An 18,745-nucleotide genomic window follows, 5' to 3' on the forward strand; every position below is an offset into this window, starting at 1 on the left:
CGTTCCCGCGCCGGGAGCCAGAGGCAAGAGACCGGCGGGACTTTGCTTCGGAGTAAGCACATCTGGCAGCCAGAGGAAGCCGGGTAGGGCTTTTCCCGCAGGCTAATCGCCAAACCCACTCGGGACTTCGAAAGAGTTTCCTTCTCCGGCGCAGCCTTTGCAAAAATCGTCCGCTACCGGGAGGGGGGGAGGGGGGGAAGGACGCCGCTTCGGAAAGTAAGTCCCGCTGAGGTCCGATTCCCCAGAGCTGATGGGAGGAGAATAACAGAATGATGAGAGGTGGAAGGGACCTGGGAGGTCATCTAGCCCAACCCGAACCCCCCAACCCCGCTCAAGCAGGGGGGACCCTAATACCATTTCTGACAAGTCTCTCCTGGAAAGATTCCGGTGGCGGATGGGGGCACCCACAACTTCTGAAGGGAAGCCGTTCCATGGGTCGATCGTCAGAAGAAAAAAAAAATCTCTCCTGATTTTCTAGATCGAATCTCCCCCTTGATCAGTTTCCATCCATTGTCTTCCTCGCAAGAGGGGCGGGTGGGGCGGGGAGGGGCTGGACCGAGCGGCCCCTCTCCGCCGCCGGCTAAACCTCTTTCGGGCGGCGGCGTGTAGACCCGCACGCTTCCTCCTGGCTGCCGCGCCGCTCCTCCTCCTCCTCCTCTTCCTCCTCCTCCTCCTCCCGCTTCTCTCTTCTCTCCACCCCTCCGGCTTGCTCGGGCGCGAAGGGAGGGGCAGGGGGTGTCGCTGTGTGCCCGCGCGGGGAGGCGCCCCCGATCCGCCCTCGGCAAAGAGCTGGCTGAAAAGCAGGCGGGCGCGGGCGCGGGCGCAAGTCAGTCGCGCTCTCCTTCGCCGGCGGTGATGTCGCTGCTCGCTGGCTCCGGCGCTTCCCGCAGGGGGATCAGGTTGCCGTTCAGGTGGGTGAGCCTCCGCGGGTCCCTAACTCCCTTCTCCCCGCCGCCTCCTCCTCCTCCTCCTCTCAGCTGCCCCTTCCTCTTCCTTCCCTCCCTCCGCCGGGCGGGGCTTCTGGCGCGCGCCGAGTTAGGGAGGACGCCCCCCCTCCTCCCTCCCTCCCTCCCGCCATCTCGCGGTTGGGGGCTGCTTGCTTTCCGCTGTCTTCCCCCTTTCGAGGGTGGGGAAAGACGGGCCTCTACGTCCGCCGGAGAAAGACAGCGGGGAAAGGGCGGCTTCCCAGAGCACCTTTTCTCTCTCTCTCTCTCTCTCTCTCTTTCCCCCCCCTCCCCGCCTCAGCCTACCTCGCAGGGCTGTTGTGTGTGTATATGTGGGTGAGGGAAATCATATCCGCGAGAGGGGGACGGAGTCACTCCCGAGACAGCGGGGAAAGGGCGGCTTCCCAGAGCCACCCTCTCTCTTTCTCTCTCTCTCTCTTTTTCCTTCCCGGCTCAGCCTACCTCGCAGGGCTGTTGTGTGTGTATATGTGGGGGGAGGGAAATCATATCCACGAGGGGGGAGGGACGGAGTCACTCCCGAGACAGCGGGGAAAGGGCGGCTTCCCAGAGCCACCCTCTCTCTCTCTCTCTTTTTTTTTCCTTCCCGGCTCAGCCTACCTCGCAGGGGTGTTGTGTATGTATATGTGGGTGAGGGAAATCATATCCGCGAGAGGGGGACGGAGTCACTCCCGAGACAGCGGAGAAAGGGCGGCTTCCCAGAGCCACCCTCTCTCTCTCTCTCTTTTTTTTTCCTTCCCGGCTCAGCCTACCTCGCAGGGGTGTTGTGTGTCTATGTGGGGCGGGGAAGGGAAATCACGTCCGCGAGAGGGGGACTGAGGCACTCCCGAGATGGCAAAAACAAAACAAAACCAAGGAGCGCCTTTCATTCGCGAAAGGAATAAAAAGTCTTCGCTGAACCGTCTTGGGGCGCCCTTCACATTCGCCCCCCAAAGAGAAGGCGGGATGTGGCGCCTCAGTTTTTCAACGCTTCGGGCAACCAGTCGGACTTTTTTCGCCGCTTTCTTCCTTTCTACACCCCCCCACCAGCCCCGCTTCCCTCGAGAGGCGCTCCCCCACCTGAGGAGGTCTCGCGCTGCCCGGAGACGCCTCGGGAATCGGCGGGACGGGGCTGCGAGGGAGGGGGCGCCGCCGAGCGGGGGAGAGGGGGTGGGGTGGTGGGGGGCGCTGCCCCGTCCTGCCTTCTCCTTTGCCCCGCCCGGATGCCGCGGCTCGAGCTCGCCGCGGCTCCAGCTTGGGAAGAGGCTCCCCGGGCAGGCGGCTGCGGAGCCGGCATGGAAACTCCACCCACCCACCACAGCCGGTGGCTGCAGCCCCGCGCCCTGGAAACCGGAGCCCGGCGCCGCCTTCGAGAGACAATGAGAGTTGGACGGAGTAGTTTCGCGGAGCCTCCCCTGGCTCTCCCGTTGCCTGCGGGGAAAGTTGGGGTGGCGACCGCCCCACTCACCCTCCAGTTTAGAAACTGGCTAGAACAGAGGTCTCCAACCTTGGCAACTTTAAGCCTGGCGGACTTCAACTCCCAGAATTCCCCAGCCAGCTTTTGCTGGCTGGGGAATTCTGGGAGTTGAAGTCCGCCAGGCTTAAAGTTGCCAAGGTTGGAGAGGCCTGGGCTAGAAGGTGAACTGGGTGATGGGTGCTGCTTAGCTTCGACCCCTGTCGGAAGTCCTTGACTTGCAACAATTCAGTCTGTGACGGTTCAAAGTCACAAGGGCACTGAAAAAGAAACCTGACTTGGGACCCTTTTTTTCTCACTTACAGTTGCAGCGTCCGTCCCCATGGTCAGCGGTGACTAACATTTGGATGCTTGACAACTGACTCGCATTTATGACGGTTGGGAGGCGGGGTGTGTCCCTGGGTCACATGACCTCCTTTTTGCGACCTTCTGACAAGCAAAGTCCATGGCGAAACCAGTATTCACTTAACCGCCCTGTTACTAATTTAAGATCATCACTGGTTCGCTTAACAACTGTGGCGAGAAAAGTGGTAAAACGGAGCAAACGCGACTTCACAGATTTCTCACTTTAATATACATGTTGGGCTCAGTTGTGGTTGCCAAAGTGAGAACTACCTGTATATGGAGATCCTCCAATGGATGTTTTCGTTGCAAACACTTGTGTCAGGGCCAGTTAGTGGCTCCGGGTGGCTTAAAAAAAAATTAGGACTTTGGTACAGGTAGTCCTCGACTTATATGGCTACAGTGGAGCCTGAAATTTAGGTTGCTTGCCCTATTTTACGACTTTTCTTGCTCAAGTTGTTAAATGAATCGTTGCATTTATTAAATTAGCAATATGGCTGTTAAGTGGATCTGAATTCCCCATTGACTTTGCTTGTCAAAAGGTTGCAAAATGACCCCCCGGGACACTGCAACCGTCATAAATATGAACCACTTTCTGGTTTTGAATTTGATCTGAATTTTGATCACATGACTATATGGATGCTGCAATGGTTACAAGTGTGAAAAACAGTCATAACTCACTTTTTTCAGTAACTGAATGGTCACTGACTGAAGTGTTATACGTCAAGGACTAGTTCACTTAAGCTCACGTGGTTTAGTCTGAAAAGGTGTGACCAGATGGCCTCTGACTACAGTACATAATACAGCATTTCTATCACGGGTACCTTACAAAGTTGTCAACTCAAAAATAACAGTATAGCCAAACAACAAGAGTTGGAAGGGACTTCGGAGGTCTTCTATTCCAACCCCCTGCCCTAAACTGTTCTGGACAAATGGTTGTTCAATCTCTTTTTGAAAACCCTGTGGGATGGAGCACCCACAATTTCCATAAGTAAGATGTTCCAACGGATTAATTGTTGTCATAGTCAGGAAATTTTTCCTTAGTTCTCAACTGAATTTTTCCTTGAAGTTTCCATCCCTTAATTTGTTGCCCTTCCTAACCTTTCTCAACCTTGGCAATTGCAAGGCAGCTCCCAGAATTCCCCGGCCACGAATGGAGAAGAGAAATTGTAACCAGCACCCTCTATATTTGTGTATGTTTGTGTTTGAGTAAGTGTGGGAGTGAGCAATTGAATGAGAGAATGAATATGAATATTACATAGGATAGGGGATTTTGGCAACAGACTTTTCTGGAGCTTGACAAGTTTGCATGCTGTTGCTCCATATCTGGGATGATTGAAGTTCCAAGCAGTAGGGTGGACTAGAAGTCCTCCATGGTCCCTTCCAACTCTGTTATTCTGTTACTTCTGCTAAATCAGCACTAGCATGCAGAGCCTGGTTCCTTGATTTTTTTTTTCTTACAGCCTCTTTAGCAAGGGTGGCCACAGGAAGCCTCTAATTTCTTCTACATCGCCAAGTACTTGTAATGGGTTTTGCAGAAGTCTTTGTGATTCTGCATAAACCTTGTGTTACATTTTTCTGGATTGTTTTTCTTTGCAGTCCTGGCCAGATCTAGTCTATGTTTGATCTTGATTCATTTGGTAACTCTTTCCTGTACCAAATTTGGCCCCATCCTATTGTCCAAAGGAAAGTTAGTTCTGAAGTCCTTAATATATGTTTCTCTCAAAGATGGACTACTTGCACTTTTCTTTAGTCCCTTCTTAGTCCCCAGAACATCCATGCAGTCAACAAGGATAAATTTTCCCAGCAGGATGGTAAACTGACAGCCAGGCTGGGGGGGTTTCAGTTTACTACTTCACTAGTCACGAATCTAAAAAGACTTGAAAATACAATTTAAAAACCTGAGCAATAATTACGTAGGAATGTTCTTTGCAGACAAACTACGTTTCTTTTATTTCAAAGATATAAGAAAGATGAGGGCTGGAGGAGAAAAGAGAAGTAATGAGGCAGCAAATGATAGATGATTTCTAGGATCAAAATGTAAATGGTGCCCTATGTTATTAATATTATAACTATGTTATTAGGAAATCCCAAAGTTCATGGATATCCACAGGTTATGGCCAGAAAAGTCATGATGGCCATGACTATGCAGCTGAAGCTCTCTGTTTTGTTTTTTAAAATAATATTTTATTATACATTTTCCTTTATTATACATTTCCAGTTTTGCAACGACAATGTATCAAGTCATTTTTAAATATAGTGTTATACACCCTGAGTATAACCATTATTCTTGTAGTCATACAATATAGTCTCTTTTAAATACATAATGTTGTACGTCATAGTTATAACCATTATTTTCATAGTTGTACCATAACACTCTATACATTTATCACTCTATATGTTTTACTCTATAGTCACGTACAGTCCGATAGTACTATTCCTTACGGTATATATTCTTATATATCTATCTATCTATATAACTGTATCTATTTCTGTTTTGTTGATCTTCTTTCGTTATTAAGTTACTAATCTCTGCACCTGTTATCTAACCATCTGTTTTTTTATGTACATTAGGCAGAATTTTGACTATACCATTTCCAGCATCTTGACTTTTTTGACCATATAAGATCATCCTTGCTCTAAGAGATAAAATCTGGGCTAAGAAGAAATCTGGGGGGGAAAATCAAGTAGAAAAGTTTTTTCAATGGTACATAACCTGTCACTATCGCTAAGAACAACATGAATTGCTCGATTCGATTTGCCACAGGCAAGATGCAGAAATAGAGCAGGCCCCTATAATAGTCTGTCCCCAATGAAAATAAGGGGGTCCATTTTATTCAGTTGCCCTGAATCATTTATTATTGCTGTTTTAAATCCTTTTTTTTTTTTTTGCTCAATCTTGGAAACTTTAAGATGATGAACTTCAACTTTCAAAATCTGGCTGGGGAATTCTGGGAGTTGAAGTTCACCTATCAATGTTGCCACAGTAGAGAAACAACCTTGGGCAGGGCAAGAGGTAATAGATGGAAACTTATCAAGGAGACTCCAACCTAGAAATAATGAGAAATTTCCTGTCGTTGAGGACAATTAATCAGTGGAACAAGTTGCTTTCCGAAGTTGTGGGTGCTCCATCAATAGGGTTTTTGAGATTAGACAGCCATTTGCCTGGAATGGTATTGGTCTCCTGCTTGAGCAGGGGATTGAACTAGAAGACCTCCAAGGTCCCGTTCAACTGTGTTATTATGCTTCAGAGGTCCTGCACTAAATAACAATAGCATTTAGACTTATATACTGCTTTACAGTGCTTTTACAGCCCTCTCTAAGCAGTTTACAGAGTCAGCATATTGCCCCCAACAATCTGGGTCCTCGTTTTACTGACCTCAGAAGGATGGAAGGCCGAGTCCAACTTGAGCCGGTGAGAATCGAACTGCCAAATGCAGAAAGCCAGCTGGCAGCAGAAGTAGCCTGCAGTACCACATTCTAACCACTGTGCCACCGTGGCTCATACAAATACATGAATTCTCCACTTCACCCTTTGGGAAGAGAGCAATTCTTGTGTGGGGTTAAGGGGTGGATTTTTGGAATGTCTCTGCAGTTGTTGTTGTTGTTGTTTGCCCTTTCTCAAAGTGAGAGAGAACGAGAGTTGCTGCAATTAGAGTCCGTCCATCTCCTCGGCCTAAGAATTCAGAAGTCTGGCCAATCTGGACCACCCAGGCTGTTCTCCAAAATGCATGTATTAGGACAGGAATTCCTTTGCATGTGCTTCCAAATAAATTGGGAAGAGGATTGAGCTTCCACCAATCTCTGTAACTAGGCAGATGAATTTGAACTTGGTAGCCCCAAGCCAACACAAATATTTACTCCTCTCAGTAGGACTTCTTAGAGGCATTGTGCTCTAAGGAGGAGAGGGAGTTGTGGGGATGGTTTCCACTCCCACCCAATATTGCCTCCCCATGGCAAAAATAAATACCAGTCCTGCTCCTTAAACCAAGTTTAGCCAAATGCTCTGAATGGAATAGAATAGAATAGAATAGAATAGAATAGAATAGAATAGAATAGAATAGAATAGAATAGAATAGAATTTTTTTATTGGCCAAGTGTGATTGGAAACGCAAGGAATTTGTCTTAGTGCATATGCTCTCAGTGTACATAAAAGAAAAGATACCTTCATCAAGAATTCTAAGGTACAACATTTAATGATAGTTATAGGGTACAAAGAAGCAATCATGAAACAATCAAATGCTTAGAACTAAGAAGTCCAGCTCAAGCGCCAGATTCAGTAGCAGCTAGAAGTAGCCATTAGACAGCTAAGAAGAGCTTGCCCACTGAAGCAGATCTTTGGAATCACATGCGAGTAAGCCTCTGAACATTTAATCTGCTATAGGTTGTTGTTAGTTGTGAAGTCGTGTTTGACCCATCGCGATTCGCGACCCCATGGTCAACGTTCCTCCAGGGCTTTCTGTCCTCTACCATCCTCTGGAGTCCATTTAAGCTCACACCTACTGCTTTGGTGACTCCATCCAGGCACCTCATTCTCTGCCATTCCCTTCTTTTTCCCTCAATTGTTTCCAGCATTAGGCTCTTCTCCAGTGAATCCTTCCTTCTCATTAGGTGGCCAAAGTATTTGAATTTCATCTTCAGGATCTGGCCTTCTAAAGAGCAGTCAGGGTTGATCTCTTCTAGGACTGACCGGTTTGATTGCCTTGCAGTCCAAGGGACTCACGGGAGTCTTCTTCAGCACCAGAGTTCAAAGGCCTCAATTCTTTGGCGCTCAGCCTTTCTCATGATCCAACTTCCACAGCCATACATTGCAACTGGGAAAACCATAGCCTTGACTATATGCACTTTTGTTGGCAGGGTGATGATGTCTCTGCTTTTTAGTATGCTGTCTAGATTTGCCATTGCTTTCCTCCCCAGGAGCAAGCGTCTTTTAATTTCTTAACTGCAGTCCCCATCTGCGGTGATCTTGGAGCCCAGGAAAATAAAATCTGTCACTACCTCCATTTCTTCCCCATCTATTTGCCAGGAACTGAGCGGGCCAGATGCCATGATCTTAGTTTTCTGAACATTGAGTTTCAAGCCAACTTTTGCACTCTCCTCCTTCACCCACATCAAGAGGCTCTTTAGTTCCTCTTTGCTTTCTGCCATTAGAGTGGTATCATCTGCATATCTGAGGTTGTTGATATTTCTCCCGGCAATCTAAATTCCAACTTTTGATTCATCTACCTATAGGTACCCTATCCTAAAACCACACACATCCCCGCTTTCAGGACTTGAGTTACTACAAGAAAGCATGCTGTTGGCTCCTCTTTCTCCAGGGCAGTGTCCCATTGCAAACTTAGAGGCATCACTGCTCCTGCTTCAAGAGAAATTCATGCACGTGTAACCTGTCGGCAACTCCTGATACCAAGCCCATCTTTCCTTAGGGTTGGACCCCAACTGCAGAACCATCTGGGCAATTTATAGGAAAAGATACAGCTGACAACTGTGTTCCTAACCAGTGTTCTATCAGGTTCCAACTCCAGCCTTCTGAAAGGGTCTTTTCCTTTGAAGTTGCATCCTAGTAGTTTAGAAGAACAACATTGGAAGATGTCCTGGGCAGGGTAGCTTCTTCCGACCAAGAGATTGGGCAATATGGAGCCTGTTCTCTAGTGGAAAGAAGAAAAGATGTGGGAAAGAAATTAGTGAAGGTTTACTCCCTTCTCCTGAGCTTAAAAAGCTTAAGGTAATATTCCCCTCGCACATATGTGCTAGTCGTTCCTGACTCTAGGGGGCGGTGCTCATCTCCATTTCAAAGCCGAAGAGCCAGCGCTGTCCAAAGACGTGTGCATGGTCATGTGGCCAGCATGACTCAATGCCAAAGGCGCACGGAACGCTGTTACCTTCCCACCATAGGTGGTCCCTATTTTTCTACTTGCATTTTTTTTACATGCTTTCGAACTGCTAGGTTGGCAGAAGCTGGGAAAAGTAACGGGAGCTCACCCCGTTACATGGCAGTAGGGATTCGAACCGCTAAACTGCCAGCCTTTTGATCGACAAGCTCAGCGTCTTAAGCCACTGCGCCACCGTGTCCCTTTTTAAAAAAAAAAGCTTAACGAGAGCTTAAAGAGCTCTTTTTCTTTTTAATTTGGTAGATTTATAAGGCCACCCATCACACACACACACAAAGTGATTCTGGTTCCTGCTAAGAAAATCTTCCAAGCAGACTTGAAGGAGAGAGGAAAATAGGTAGCTCCAAAACCTGAAAAAGGATGGAAGCGAGCCAATGTCTGTTATTTTCTACCTTCCAGAAGGCAAGGTTAGCAAAATTATTTGCTACCTCGAAACCTCTTGTCTTCTTGACTGCTCTGCGTACAATTGACTTATGAGTCAATGTTTGCCATTCTTAATCATTGGTGTATTTCTTGGAGAGCTCATTAGTGTTTCCATGACAATGTGACCCTAAGATTGTTCTGGTTATCATTCTGCCTGGGCTTGATATTTATAGCCACACCGATGAATGGGGTGCCATGATTATCTAGCTGAGGAGCCCTTACTTCCTCCCCTGCCCTGATTTCTTTACAGTATCTAATATGTTAAAGCGAGATTCCATCTGCCACTGACTGTGGTCTACATTAGTGTTTCTTCTGCTCTCTGGGGAATTTCAGGCAATTGAAGTCTTACACTTACCAAGGCTGAGAAACACTGCCTGTATTTTTATTTTTGGTGGTAGACAAAATTGAGTTAGAAAATCAAGGAGTATATGAAATCCCATGCACCGCCTGCCCCACCACATACATTGGACAAACCAACAGAAGAATAAGTGCACGCATTGAAGAACACAAGAACTCATTCAAAAAAGAGGAACCAACTTCTTCCCTGGTCCAACACTTTAAAGTCACAGGACATGATATTGACTTTAAAAAGACCAGAACTATCGCCAAAACTGAACACTTTAACAACAGAATAATCAGAGAAGCCATCGAGATAGAAAAACGCCCACACAGCATGAACAAACGAGATGATACCTCCGCCTACCAGCCATTTGAAACCTGCCCTTATTGACAAACGTGTCCCTAACACGAGGAATGACACCAGACCCACACTCACGAGGTCCACACAGGATGTCACCACCACACATCCACCCAGAAAGCAGACCCAAACCCACACTGATCAGGAAGCACGACCAAGGACCAGAAGCCAGACCGCAGCTGCAACATTAGCCATTTCAAACCCCTCCAATCCATACATGCAGCAGACTGACACCCACTATGAAGATGTAGCACGACCACAAGCCAAACAGCAGCAGTGCAGCTCACCAGCTCAAATCCCCTGCAGCACAGATTAGACTGAGCACAACCAAGCCCCCACCAACACAGGACACACCCCAGCCAATCAGAGCACAGAAAACCCCCATCCAATCAGAGCACAGCCAAGCTCCCACCCAATCAGTTCAAACCCCACTAGCAGTTAAAAGGAAGAAACAGCTGCGATCACACATTGCTCCCAGAAGCACGAAGCTGAAGCCTGAAGATGACGAATGAGACTTCACGAAACGTCGCCAAGACACTTCCAATTTTACACGGGAGAAAACCCGAACAACCAAAGACGTATATACAAACACCCGTGAAAACCTCAGAAAACAAATATAGTTATATATATATAGATATATATATATAGTTATATATATAGTTATATAGATATAGATATAGATATATAGATATAGATATATATATATAGATATAGATATATATATATATATATATATATATATATATAGTTCAGTTCAAACCCCCACTAGCAGTTAAAAAGGAAGAAACAGCTGCAATCACACATTGCTCCCAGAAGCACGAAGCTGAAGCCTGAAGATGACAAATGAGACTTCGTCGAAACGTCGCCAAGACACTTCCAATTTTACGCGGGAGAAAACCCGAATAACCAAAGACCTACATACAAACACCTGCGAAAACCTCAGAAAACATATATATATATATATATATATATATATATATATCAGTTAACTGCCTAATCTTTGGCATACAGGCAATCATATTTCAACTTTTTGTAAATGCTTTTTCAGGATGGGAGTTATGGGGTTGATCACATCTGGATGACAGATGTTGGGGAACGTTAATTTATGTGACGTATTTAACTGGATCTTTCATAAAGATGTAGTTCTATCATTCCATCTGGTTTGTGTTGTACAATACAAGCCAGGCATGGAACTAGAAGCAAAGTGTTACTGTGGACTGACATACTGCCCCTCACTCATTTCTCGTTGCTTTGCATTTTGTAAAAAGGAAATTTAATTCTGAATCTGCTTCTAGCAAGTTTTAAACTGCTAAATCACTGTGCAGAAAGAGTGACTTAAAATGAAAGTTCGGGTTTCTTGTGCTTTAGTAAATGGGTTCGGAAGAATAACGGCGCCGATTGCTTTCCCTGCCTTGGTTTTTAATTTTTCTGCTTTCTTGCTGCCTTGTAGATTCTCTGTCAATTGCAGTGAGCAGGGCAGATTGGTTCTGACATCCAAGTGCAGCTGTTGAGCAGTTACAAAAGAGGAAGTTGTAGAATGAAGACAGAGTAACAAGACTGAACAGACATGTGGATTTGAAGGGGCATCTTAACATCTGTTGGAAAACCTTGGAGTAGCTGTGTTTTTCTCTGGGCTCCTGTGCCTCCTTCTGTAGCTGATGCACCTGATCCCAGGAACACCTACGCGTTCCCTCAGGATGTTCTCAACAGTGGTCCATGATATCCATTACATTTGGCCTTTTGAATACAGGTGACTGTGCAGCCCTAACTGATAAAAAAGCCTCTTCTGCTTTAACTGGGAAAGAGGACAATAAAAGTAGGTAAAACAAAACTTGTAGATGGCATTAATCCAGACCAGAGGGACAAGGGCTTATCAAAAGCTGGTCTCCCTTGAGTCAAGCTTCTATCCTAGTGGTTAGAAAGGAGCCATTCGGGCAGTTTTCTTGGCAGCAGAACTGAATTGGCTCATCACTGCCTTCTACCAGGAATTTCATTTTTATTTTTATTTTTAACTTCCTACTGTAGGGGTCAGGCCTCTGTTAGCTTTTTCAAGGTTGGGAGAACATTTTGAGCTCTGTTTTTATTCCCTGTGAACTTGCTTTTAAGGGTAATACGCATTTTCTCTGTGATAACAAGCTGTCGTGTGCTTGTTAGGATGAGCCCTCAGGCAATAAAAAAATCTTACATATTATTTATTCTTAATGGTCCTGTAGAAGCTTAGTGTTCAAAGTTGACACGACTCAATGGTCAGCGAGATAGACTTGGAATGTTATTAGTAAGGCATGAACTGCGAGTAGTATATTTCATTCACACACACAAAACATACTGGCATCTTTCGGAAACTCCACACACACACTTTGAGACCAACAATCTCTGGGAACAGAGATTCATTTAGCTGATTGTGACTGTGGTAGAATTCGTCTCCATATTCCTCACTCTACGGAATATGACCAATCACTTTGGCAAGTAAATGTTGAAGGAGACAGAAATTCTGCTTATCTTTTGGTTGTTTTTTTTGTGGCTGGGATTTTAAAACAATGCTAACAGCAGGAATTTTTTTTTTGCCAACCCAGCTTTGTCAGGAAAACTCTAATTTGTTTTTGACCTCAGGGAGGAAAACGGATCTGTTGCAGACTCATCTTGCATTTTAAGAATCAAAATGTCAGTGATGATATTATTAAGTAATAATTCAGTTTGTTGATTGGCATGCTGTATCTTAGCTGAGTAGTAGCAACATGTGTTGATGCAACAATTCAATTTTGCTAAGATAGTTTACAGACTGAACCAGCAAGTCTTGATGATCTAAATTTACTGTGCCATTATACACTGTCCAAATGAAAGTAATTTGCATAGGGAATAATTTGCATAGTATATGCTAATTAATTAATATTTAGAACTGCTTTGGCATTTAGTTGTGTCCCTACAGTTGAAGTAATTGGAAGGCAGATGTCTCTATAAAGCCAAATACCAACGTTTGCAAATGTTGATAATCATCTTCATAGCTTCACCCCACACGTATATCTTTTATGATTTATCATGGGCCTGAAATCTTCTCATCTTGTCTTCCAACCTATAAAAGGTCTGAATAGCTATTTACAAGTCTGATTGAAGTTCTATACCAACTACAATGAATAATTTGAAAAGCAGTTTATCTTTTAGTTTTTTGTACATCATGCAACATTCATGAATTTCTATGCATGTATTAAAGAGGTTCAAAAGCAACTGGCATTATCATCTGTAGAAATGTTTTTAGACAGCCCCTTTGCCGCAAATGCAATGCTTACAGTTTGTCTGATTAGTTGACATCTTGAAAATAGTTCCCAAACAGTCAAAATTACTCAATCCCGAGGTGCTATTCCAGTATCAACTTCAACAGTGCTAAAAGAAAGAATGTATTCCAAATTTCTAAACAGAACAAATTTTGCTAATGAATTCATTAGATGAGTTTGCAAAGAACTACTTTTTAGAACATAGCTGCATTCAAATATAAAACCAATTAAAGTGTTAATTTGCATTACAAAAGATTATTGCCTTTCAGATACAAGGAAAGGATCTTCTGACTAGATGAAAAAAATGTTTTAGAAAATCAGTTTGCATTTCCTTTCTACCCTACTGCTTTCCTTCAGAGCCTAAGCTTATTTGTAGCCAGTCTAATCTGACCAGCATTAAACCCCAGCTGTGCTGTGGTCAGCTGGCCGGGAAATTTCATTAGCTCATTAAGTAGCACGTGCATCTTCTCCTTGCAGAAAAGTCTTGAGTGCTGGCTAATAAACCTCCTTTTGGAATCTAGGACCGTCTAACCCAGCTTTTCCTAGGAAGAGAGATCCTAATGGTGGAAAGATTTATTTATAATCTACAATCAAGCTTTTTTTTAAAGCTAACTTCCATACAAAATGGTTTAAATGTTTTCAACAGTGCTTTTATCTAATTGCACAGGAAGTAAATTGGGGGGACCTGTCTTTGAGGTGATTGAAATCTTCTTGATCCCAAACTCTCATAACATCCATAACACAAAGTCCACTTTGGCTATTGGAAGAAATGTCCATCTGGGTTCAGTTTCAAGTGGGGAGAAAGCCACTGGAAATACGGAGACTGCTTAAAAAGATGGTTTATAACAACAACAACAACAACAACAACAACAGAGTTGGAAGGGACCTTGGAGGCCTTATAGTCCAACCCCCTGCCCATGCAGGAAACCCTACGCCATCTCAGACAGATGGTTATCCAACATTTTCTTAAAAATTTCCAGTGTTGGAGCATTCACAACTTCTGCAGGCAAGTTGTTCCACTGATTAATTGTTCTAACTGCAGTTTAATGCAGTGGTGGGATTCAATTTTTTTTACTACCAGTTCTCTGTGTGTAGCTTGGTGGGCATGGCATGGCATGGCTTGGTGGCATGGCAGGGGAAGGATACTGTAAAAGCTCCATTCCCTCCCCACTCCAGGGGAAGGTTACTGCAAAATCCCCATTTCCTTCCGATCAGCCGGGACTCGGGAGGCAGAGAATAGATGGGGGAGGGGCCAGTCAGAGTGGTATTTACTGGTTCTCCGAACTACTCAAAATTTCTGCTACCGGTTTTCCAGAACTGGTCAGAACCTGCTGAAACCCACCTCTGGTTTAATGGTGGACAGGACCACATGGTTTTGGGGTCCTGGGCAAAAAAAGGCACATGGGTGAGACAAAGAGAGAGAGATTTATACCCTCCGTTGGGCTTTGAATTTGAGCTTGTTTTCTGATTGGTTGTCAGACTCCCATGAGGCCATGCAGGGGTAACTTTGTAGGTTGTCTTTTGAGTCCCAAGATTGGTTGAATCTTGCTGGGTGATGCAATCTCCCCAGGTGCCATGTGTGAGTTCTGTTGCTAGATGGGTAGAGGGCTAATCCTATCCTTGTAGGACCTTGAGTGAGGGCATTTGCTTATGAATAGACCTAGCTATCTCTTTATCTCTTAAGTGCTGACATCTGCTGTGGGCTATTGAAGAGGGTGGGGGCTAAGATTGAGTCTGTTTCCTGCCTAAAAAAACATGTTTCTCCATTTCTCATCCAGGGAAATATAATATCCTGCCTTTTTAATATTTCCTAGAATATTTCATTCTTCTAGGAGAGAGGTGGGTGCTAACTTCCTACATGACTATGTGGCTTGTTGTTTCATAGCCCTCCTCCTCAAATTCCATTTTTGTTGTTTCAAGAACAATTTCATGCACAGTTAGGAGCAGACTCCGTCGGACATGGTAGGAATTACTTCTCTGTAAACACATACAGGGTTATTATGCTGTTAAATCTATGTTAGATTTCCTCAATGCGTGGGTTTGTTCATATTTAACTATCCTTGATGAAATGGTACAGAAAGATAGATAGAGTCTGTGTTTTAATAATAGATGATGAAGAGTTTTACCTGAAGTATCTTAGGACTAACTAACTCTGTCCAATATTACGTTTCTTAATTGTCTCTGATTTCTAACTCTGTTTCCACAGAGAACTGGATGAGACTTTGTGAGAAACTAAGAGCAAAAAACAAGTTTTTAAAGAAAAATTCTTTGGGAAAAAAATCAAGGGGTGTCCATAACAATTTTCCTAAGAAAAAGCCATCACATCTTGGTCATTGAACAGTGGTTTGTCAATGTCAAGTTTTAATTTTATTCTATTTTATTACCAAGTTTGTATCACTAGAGCTGTTGTGCCTCGTCCGCTTTCCCCGCATCCGGGCCTGTCTTATCTGCTTCCGAACTGAGGAATGTCCTACCATGCCTCCCGGCCCCAGCCCTGGCTCCATGCCCAGACAGGCCGAAGAAGAAGAAGTGCCTCCAGCCCCCAGCCCTGGCTCCATGCCCAGGCAAACGAAGCAACTAGACCCCTCCCCCTCCCCCACAGCATGTGAGGAAGGTCAATTACCAACAGCTGCAGACTGGAGTGACCCTCGCTTCAGGAGAATTGATAGGCGGCGTCAACAGAAGGAAGGGAGGGGCAGGCCTGGATAAGTGCTGAATCATGGAGCCACACCGCATGGCCTATATAAAGGATCTGCTTTCTGGCATTCTCTGAGTCAGGCAAAGTCTACCTTATCTTGCTGAAGTCACTTTCTGGTCTCCTGTCCGCCTTGAGAACTTTGCTAGGACTTTGGCAGAGCTGCAGAGGCAAGCCTGATTCGGATTTCCCTGACCCGGCCGTCAGTGGAGGAGTGGGACACGACAAGAGCTTTGCGTCCTGATTGTGGGGCACTGGAATAAAGAGGTAGTCCTCAATTTACACAGTTCATTTAGTGACCATTCAAACTTACAGTGGCATTGAAAAAAGTGACTTAGGACCTTTTTTCACACTTATGACCGTTGGTCATATGGTTTACATTTGGATGCTCGACAACTGACTCACCTTTATGACCGTTGTAGCATCCTGGGGATTATGTGATTCCCTTCATGCAACTTTCCGACAAGTAAAGTCAATGGGGAAACCAGATTCACTTAACAACTGTGTTACTAATTGAAAAATTGCAGTGATTCACTTAACAGCTGTGGCAAGAAAGGTCATAAACTGGGGTGAAACTCACTTAACAAACTTCTTAACAACATAAATTTTGGGCTCAATTGTGGTCATAAGTCGAGGACTACCTGTATGTTCTGAAATAGATACGTGCGTCCTTTTAACCAGGTGGTTCTACTCCCACCCCCAAAAAAAAGTTTGAAAATCTGACATTTGTACTATCAGCATAATTTAATATGTTGCATAGAGGACCGCAAGAAGAGGCATTGTGATGCTAAGTAATTTTCAAGTTAGATTCAGATAGTCAAGGAAAGAAATGTTGAGGCTGTGGTGATTTGTGAGCCATTTGGCTTGTTTATATCTAATCTGTATTGAATTGTCTAGAACAGGGGTGTCAAACTCGATTTCATTGAGGGCCACATCAGGGTTGTGTCGGATCTTGGGTGGTCGGGGTGGGTGTGGTCAGCTTGACATCACTCATATCGGGGCGCCTGTGGTGGCCCAAACGCTCTGCCAGGAAAAACAGTCTCCTGGACCCCATTTTCAGCTCTGTGTGCCCCCCCCCAAGGGCTGTAGGAGGTCGTCGTGGCCGAAAACGGAGCCTGGGAGGGCCATGTGCCACCCTCCCGAGCTCTGTTTTCTCTGGCAGAGGCGCTGCAGGCTGGTCCTTCACTGTCTCCAGGGCAGCCCTGCGGGCCAGATCTAAGCATCCCGTGGGCCATATCTGGTCCATGGCCCTTGAGTTTGACATCCCTGGTCTAGAATTAATCATTTGTGACTTGTGTCAAAAATGACAGTTACCACACATGGCTTACGGCCGTAATGGCAAACCTTTTCCGGACCGAGTGCCCAAAGTTCACCGAGTGCCCCTAAACCCCAAAATGCAATGCACACACACACACCCCATCCCCATGCATGCACACACGGCCCCACGCATGCCCCACACACATGCGCACTCAGACCCCCTGTATGCACCCTGCTTCCCATGAATATACTGATCCCTGCACACACACCGCCCCCCGCGCATGTGCAGTAGAGACCCAATGACTAGCTGGCCAGTGGGAGGCACGCTGAACTGGGGTTGACAGCTCACATGTCCACAGAGAGGGCTCTCCATGTCACCTGTGGCACACATGCCATAGGTTCACCATCATGGGCTTAGGGCATGTAGAGATGTAGACAACTTGAAAGAAAAATACTGGCTCGTCGCTTCAGTTTGGTGGTGATTCACATTTTAGACCCTGCAGGAAGTTGTGTTCCAAGACTCCTGTTAAAACACCCCCAGTGTCTTGTCCGAAAAGATGAAGATTTCAAGAAACCACAATTAAACATAGCATCTCTGTTCTGTCCCCCTTCGCCTCTGTCCGGGCGATGGCTTAATTAGCCGGCACAATCAGCTCTGGCAGCAAACTAGCGAGTGTCTGCCAAGTGTCTCTGTTATCTCCCTCGACGCCAATAAGTCACCCAGGAACAAACAGTACTTCAGCTCTTAGTTAAGCAGTAAATTTCAGCTCTTAGTTAATCAGTTGATTTGCCTGCTACAAAGAGGCACAGCAGCTCTTGCTGCCCTTATATCCTGTGGGGTGTGGCTCCATGACTCAGCACTTCCTAGGCCTTCCCCACCCCTGCTTCTGTTGTTCCCGCCTCTCCTGCCTACGAAACCTAGGGTCCAGCCAGGCCTGATTGTCATCAGCTGGGTCTGGAGGCATGGCCTGGGGGGGGGAAGAGTCTTCTACCTGGCCTGCCTCTGGCTCCTGGAGCTGAGCCAGGGAAGCCGGTCCTCCCAAGGTAAGTCCTGACGGCCCTTCCCCCTCACTTTCCAAGTCACTTTCTGGCAGGAGGCCCGGCTCGGGGGGCGCAGACACAACAATCTCCTTGTATGCAACTGTATATAGAAGTTAATAAAGAGCTGCTTGGGATCTCATTTATAGTAGTTGGCAGGGCTAGTCATGGTGTCCTCAGTTGTATGGCTGCTTGCATCCTGGAGGGAATGAAAAAGCAACAAGAAGATTGCAGACTTTATACTGCAACATGTGCGTTTTAGTAATCTGATCATATGAATGCATTTAATCCTTAATTGTCCGAGAATCATGGTATAATAAATATTGATAACTAAAGAGGGGAGTTTTTCCATTTAAAGGGTATACTTCACAGGAGTTTCTGCAGGGTGTGTTTAAAAAATGTTGAAGAAAATCAAGATGGTGTAATCAAAGCTGCAGTTTATTCATATGTGAGTGTTTCACTCCTATATGACACATATCAGTGGTAGTCAACCTGCTCCCTAACGCCCACTAGTGGATGTTCCAGCTTCCATGGTGGGCGGTAGGGGTTTTATCCGATACTGAAGCACTTTCCTTTTTTAAAATTTAATTGACTTTTTTAAAATAATTCATAGCATTATTTAAAAACATTTTTATTAGGTTTTCATAAAATTCCCCGTGACAATTTAAATTTCTGAAGATATGCTATTTGTATCGCCCGCGCATAAGTTTAGTTCACG

The 18,745-nt window shown here is 45.3% G+C and overlaps 1 protein-coding gene across 2 annotated transcripts in view; it reads left to right on the forward strand.

Moving 5' to 3' along the window:
• Nucleotides 1-733: 733 nt before the first annotated feature.
• Nucleotides 734-18,745, forward strand: part of SHISAL1 (shisa like 1) — a 162,698-nt gene continuing 144,686 nt past the window's right edge. For both annotated transcript variants that reach the window (XM_058191373.1, XM_058191374.1), the window contains exon 1: nucleotides 734-911. The gene's annotated coding sequence lies outside the window, so the exon portion shown is untranslated. The remainder of the gene's footprint in view (nucleotides 912-18,745) is intronic.

Source organism: Ahaetulla prasina, chromosome 7 (genome assembly GCF_028640845.1).
Source record: "Ahaetulla prasina isolate Xishuangbanna chromosome 7, ASM2864084v1, whole genome shotgun sequence".
In the NCBI taxonomy this organism is placed as follows: Eukaryota; Metazoa; Chordata; class Lepidosauria; order Squamata; family Colubridae; genus Ahaetulla; species Ahaetulla prasina.